The sequence below is a fragment of the Telmatherina bonti genome (assembly GCF_933228915.1).
Source record: "Telmatherina bonti genome assembly, chromosome: 8".
NCBI classification, from domain to species: Eukaryota; Metazoa; Chordata; class Actinopteri; order Atheriniformes; family Telmatherinidae; genus Telmatherina; species Telmatherina bonti.
The window spans coordinates 22,424,224-22,430,223 of record NC_136626.1 but is presented as its reverse complement, the minus strand read 5'-3'; positions in this window follow the sequence as shown (position 1 = coordinate 22,430,223).

Below are 6,000 nucleotides of genomic sequence, written 5' to 3'. Positions count from 1 at the left end.
CACAGAGCCTGGCTTTTAGACTTGCTGCTGACAACAGTATAGGTGTTTCAATTGTTCCGAGCTTCATTTTTTCCAAAGAGATCTGGGATACTGATTGGTGTCACCACTGTGTGTCAATCCCTGATGCCTCCAAATCATGACAATTCAATGTTGTCTCACAACAAAGTTAATAAGCACCTTCTTTTTGCACAGAAAAGACGTGGTCAAGACCATGTGGCCATGTTTAGATGGTCCACGTGTAGCCATGGTCAGGATAACTTGCTGAAGTTTAAATTGAGCATCAAAATGAAAGAAAAAAGCAGGTTTAAGTGACTTTGACTGTGGCATTGGTGGCAGATAAACTGGTCCAAGCATCTCCATTTGGCATTTTCATGTGCAACTATAAAGTTTTTCAGAATGATGTGAGAAAAAGAAACTATCCAGTCAGAAACAGAAAATGCTGGTGCAGGGATGTGGTGACTGACTCATTAGTACTCATTACAGTACCTAAGTTAACTTTTGTTCGCTGTTAAAGGAAAAACAAAAAGTTTGACTGTCACATGAGCGTTTGTATAACTGTCCAGCTCACTATCTTAATTCTTTACACCAGAAAAATGTCTAAGAACTAAGCGGCTTGCATGCCTACACGTGTGCATTTTTAGTTGCGAAAGCAAACGAGGAACAAAACAACAGTGTCCAGATAATCCCAACATGAGGGGAAGTGCGAGAGTCGTGCTTTAATGTTGTGCAGCACACTGTCTTCCTGACACTCCTCCTCGTGAGCCTGTGCTGCTCTGAAGCCTTTGACTCTGACCTAACCTTGTGCTGTATTTACTAAGCCTACCCTGCTGGATGTGCTAATCTCATTGACACTCTTATATCTGGACGAAGCTGTCACTGATACATCCTCTCGGGAAGTGTACTCTGATTCACCTTTACCATGAAGAACTCCTCTCCAGCTCCTTATCAATGATGAAAAAACAAATCCTTTAACTCTGCACATTGTCTCATGGGCCCCCTGAAGTGCCCAACAGCATGAGGAAGGTGACTATTTTATTTAACGTGCAAAAAAAGGAGACTGGGGGCAAAAATGAGAAGAAACAAAGAAAATGCTGCAAAAAGAAAATGCACAAGGAGCGATCAGACTTTCAGATTTGTTACAGAGCACAGAAGGTGATGAGAGTCTGAGCAAGGAGAGAGCAACACCGGAGACCTTAGTGTCCAATCTGTTTATAGATAAGTGTGCTCATGTGTGGGAAAAACAGGTCGCTCGGGCATGACCTGAGTCTTACACGCAGACCAGAAACGCTACGACGGATGCACAACAAAGGCGATGGAGAGGGCATATCATGGGTGGAGGCTGAGTTGTATAGTTCAGGACATTGTATCGGAGATAGAGCTGTCTCAAACAGGAAGCAGAAACTCTGCTTTTGAAAATAAACCTTTACGCTGTACTGTATGTCTTATCTATAGCATGCTTGAAGAATCTACTTTGTCAACAAGATGTGAAAAAAACTCAAAGGTTGAATGGGTACATTTATGAAAACTAATTCATTTAAAATTAATGTATGCACTTATTTTATCATGAAAAAGGTTTCCTGAATGACACAAAGACTTTAATAATAAATGAATGAAACAGTTATAGTAAAAAAAGGTGAAAAAAAAAAGCTTTTAGTTTGCATGACGAGAGAGGATATCAGAGACATTATGCAATGAATAATCAAAACAGTACAAAATGCTGATAAGTTCACAGCAGTGTAACGTTGTTTTGTTTGCATAAGCGTACAAGTTTCAAAACACATTTAACTAGTAACTGTTGGCATCTGGTAGTTTTCCCTGACTGGGAGAATGGCTGAGTGGGTTTGAAAGGGGTCCGTGACAAACTTTACTTCAGTCCACTCAAGAGTGAGTTTGTGTTTGTCACATGAATTGCATGCTTCGATTTATTTATCTGTTATGTGGAGGCCAATACTGATGCTACAGTGATTGCTGAGTGGTCAGTTGTACAGTTTTCTTTAGTCCTTTTTGGACTGGTTTTATAGGGTTTCTTTGCTCTGGTTATTCCACCAGGTTTTAGACTGCAGATAGAAAGATCAGTGATTGGATCTTGTCAAGTTGAACCAACTCTAACTGTAATAAAGCCTTTCACCTTGGGTTTCTGAAAACTATTTGACCACTTCTTACTGATCTCCAGAAGGTAATGGGGACCCTCTTCCTGCAAATTGGAGGAGCAGAGCCAAGGAAAGGAAATGAGATTAAGCCAAATTGCATGACTGATGCAAAAAGGTGACAGAGAGTAAAATCTGACACAACAGCATGTTTGAACTGCGAGGAAACTTTTTAGGTTGGACATTGTCCTGTGCTACAGTAGTTTGTGTCATATGCTGATAGGTGATGGACATACAGCTGCACAATGTAAAAACTGAAAATGTGGATCCTTTGAGTTCCACTAAATATGGGAAACTTGTGCGTCCAAAGCACGACAGGACTCCGATGATGACAGATCCTGTTGTTTTTCCTGAACTGTAGAACATAGTGTCTGAAATGCAGCAAATGACAGAACCAAAAGGAATAAATCAACTCCACAGGGAGCTGGCTGAAGAGATAATCCTGAAACGCTTTGTCTCTTTAAGCTCATGACCATCTCCTTGGTGGACAAAGTCTATCACACACACACACACAGATGCCCTCATACGTAAACACTAAACACAGGGCTCTTACTTCTTGTCTCCCTAGGCAGCTAATTACTGAGCCTACCACGCCAGCAAAAAGGAAACACTCCATTCAAATGTATTAATCCCTCAATTTACAGACTCAGCAGAGGCAGCTGTAGAGAGAAGCGGCTTGTGTTTGTTTTGCTTTCTGTGTGTGTAAGATAGAGGCGGTCTATATGAGGAGTTATGTTGCAGAAGTTTATGATGTGAGGCAGGAAAGGAAAGCAAATATATGCGTCAGTAATTTATATACTTATGTGTGTGGTGAAGGCTGGCATTCTCGACTGCTGCCGCCTAACAGTTCAATCATTTGGACCTGAATAATAAAGGAGCCGGAACATTAATTATGATATTTTCTTTAGGTTCACAAATAGGTGACAAATTACAGGCTTCTGCAACTCAAACTGACTGATGAATCTCTCTCTGGTGCCCATAAGATAGCTCCTAATGTGTCTATCAAGTTTTTTGTCTCTGTCACTCAGTATGGTGCATGTTGTTTATAAATCTGGAGTCACAACGGTATGTTGTTTTGTTTTTTTCCACAAAATGACCAGATAGAGTATAGTATGAGTATAGTATAAGATGGATAAGATGTGAAAATAATGAATCGGTAAAGGAATTGGAGACGACCTTATGGCATCATACGATCAGCAAACTGGTTGTCAGTAATGAATAATCTGATGTGATGAAAAGAGAAGTACTCTGCATTAATAACAGACATGGCCATGTTGAAAATACTGACTTTTGGAAAAATAAAAAGGTATAACAGGATTTAAATTTTTAGATATGATCATTTGCAATCATGACTTAAAGCTGAAGAATTCCAAAGCTGTAACAATGCTGACAAAACCACACTATGTTCATCTGACAGAGTGCAAAGCTCCCTTCCCTTGCCTCTTTGGTCAAGCCTAATCCTATTTCTCCTCAACATATCCCTTTGTCCCTGTTTGACATTTGAAATAAATGAATTGGCCGTTATTTTTGGTGCCACCTACTGAAATGAAGCCAAACTACAAGAGAGTACAAGTTGGAGCTGTAGTACCTCACAAGTGCTCATATAACCGCACTCTAGGTAGGTTAGTGGGATAAAAGGCCGTTTACTCAAACTCCTCCGCTCCCACAGAAAAAGGAAAGAAACTAGTGTTATGCAGCTACAGCACCTGAGAGGAAGTGGGATAACTGTGAGAAGGGAAAAGGAGAAGCATGTGTGTACCTCCAGTTGGCGTCAGACAGTGTGACTACCACAAAGAGATCTGTTTTGACTCGATTCCACAATCCTGAGTCCTTCAGACCTGTGACATTTAATCTCACTAAAACCTCATTTACTCTGTTCACTGGGTAACAACATTCCTCAGATTAACAGCAGGCCTGCCCCACAAGCTCTTAGCTGAGCAAGAACCCATCCAAGCACACAAACTCAACCCTGATGAACAATCTATTTATTCTTTTTCTCAGAACCAATCGGCTCAGGTAGCAGGATTCAGCTATCCTGCATGTGTTTGCAGGAGCGTCCATGTTTTGTTTGCAGTTAAGTTGCATCAACAGGGCAGGTTTCACTGTGAGGAGATTTGCAATGCAAATCTGAGGGAACTGATCTGATCGGATGTTTACTGCAGGCTGGTATTTTACTCCATGGCTGTAATACCAAGGAAGTGTGTAATGTATACTTGTCTGCATCAGAGATGGCTTTGTTTCTCACTGCTGCATAAAAAGGTGGCAAACAAAAAAAATTATATGCAATACTATTTTAAACCCCTGGTTAATTTCAGATGATGATGCATCCTGGTTTAAGAGAATGCTAACGTAAAAAATTTGTTTAGAAAAGAAAAGAAAAGACAAGAAAGCCCATTGTGCTAACTGACATCAATTTAAACAATCTGAATATTTGATTTTAACACCACCAGCAATATTTTCTACTTTATACTGGTTATCCAAATGGCAGTTTGTCACCAGCCTGGAAATGTTGGATATCATTCCATTTTACATAAAAATATCTATAATAACTATACATTATATAAATACAACTTTACTAATATTTTTAGAAAAACAAACAAAAGTAATTTGCTTGAATATAAGAAACGATCTGAATTTTTTATCACGTGAACAATTTTTCTTTGTAAACTAAACTGATGCAAAATTCAAGTGTGAGTATTTTATATATTTCATTTTACAATAAAACAGTAAGTTGATCTTGTTCCTCATATTCAGAAAGGCCACTGTGCAATAAAACAGTAAAGGTGCAATATTCGTAGGTTGAGAGTTTTAATACATATTTTAACTATTTCCTTTTATTGTCTGTTTCTTTGTCTGCGGTTTTTTTTCAGTGTATATTTTTTTTAACTTACAGCTTGAGCTCTGAGCGTGCGTTCACACGTAGAAATGGCAAATAAACTATCTAAATGTGAATATTTTCGTTACTTATCGCGTGTTGCCGTTTGCAGAGGGTGTTGCTGTGTGTTCAGCAGCTCATTATGTTCCACGCTGCTTCAGACGCTCCAGATCCAGAGTGCAGTGTGTGTGTGTGTGTGTGTGTGTGTGTGTGTACGATCGCGCCGTGTTTTCCCGCAGACCACGTGTGTCCCAGCTGAGGTGACTGGCAGGACTTGTTTACTGGTGGAGAGACTCACAGAAAGAGAGACGGAAAGGGGGAACCTGAGGGAGAGCAATCGCTAAACAGGAGGGGGATCCAAGTTTTTACACTTGACCCGTCTTACTAAGTCTTTTTCTGTTTGTTTACCTAGTCCTTTTTTTTTTTTTACGATCAGTGACGGGATACCGACTTTAAGTGTGTATTTTTTTTTTTTAATTTCAGCTCTTCTCACTGACGCTCGGACCTCGTTTGTTTTGGATTAGCCAGCTAACGTTAGCTGTTTTCCCCCATCAGCTAACATTAATCTGAGGAAAGCAAAGGGGCGGCGTGGTGGAGACTTCTCTCACTTTACGGCAACGTGCATGTGAAATACCAACATCGTTTTGTTCTTTTGTCTCCCAAGAATTCCTTTTTTCTTTCCCTAAAGAAGCACCCTTTACCAAATAAGTTTGCCTTACCCGCTCTCTTGCCCCCTGTTGGGTCGTTTTATGGGTGCTCATTGGTTTGTGGCGTGGTGGTCAGCGGGGGTGAAGGAGTTCAGAGGAAGGTCGTGGTGTTGGGGAGAGCTGCACGTTTTTCCTGTCGGGGAGTTTCCTGGGATGTGCTCCCATCGGTCTTAAAAGGGGGAGAAGCTTGTGAGAAGTCAGAAGAAGCAGTGTTGATAGGAAAACCGCAGGACTTTAGAAGTGAGAGCTCAAACCCCGCCAACTCCAGCTC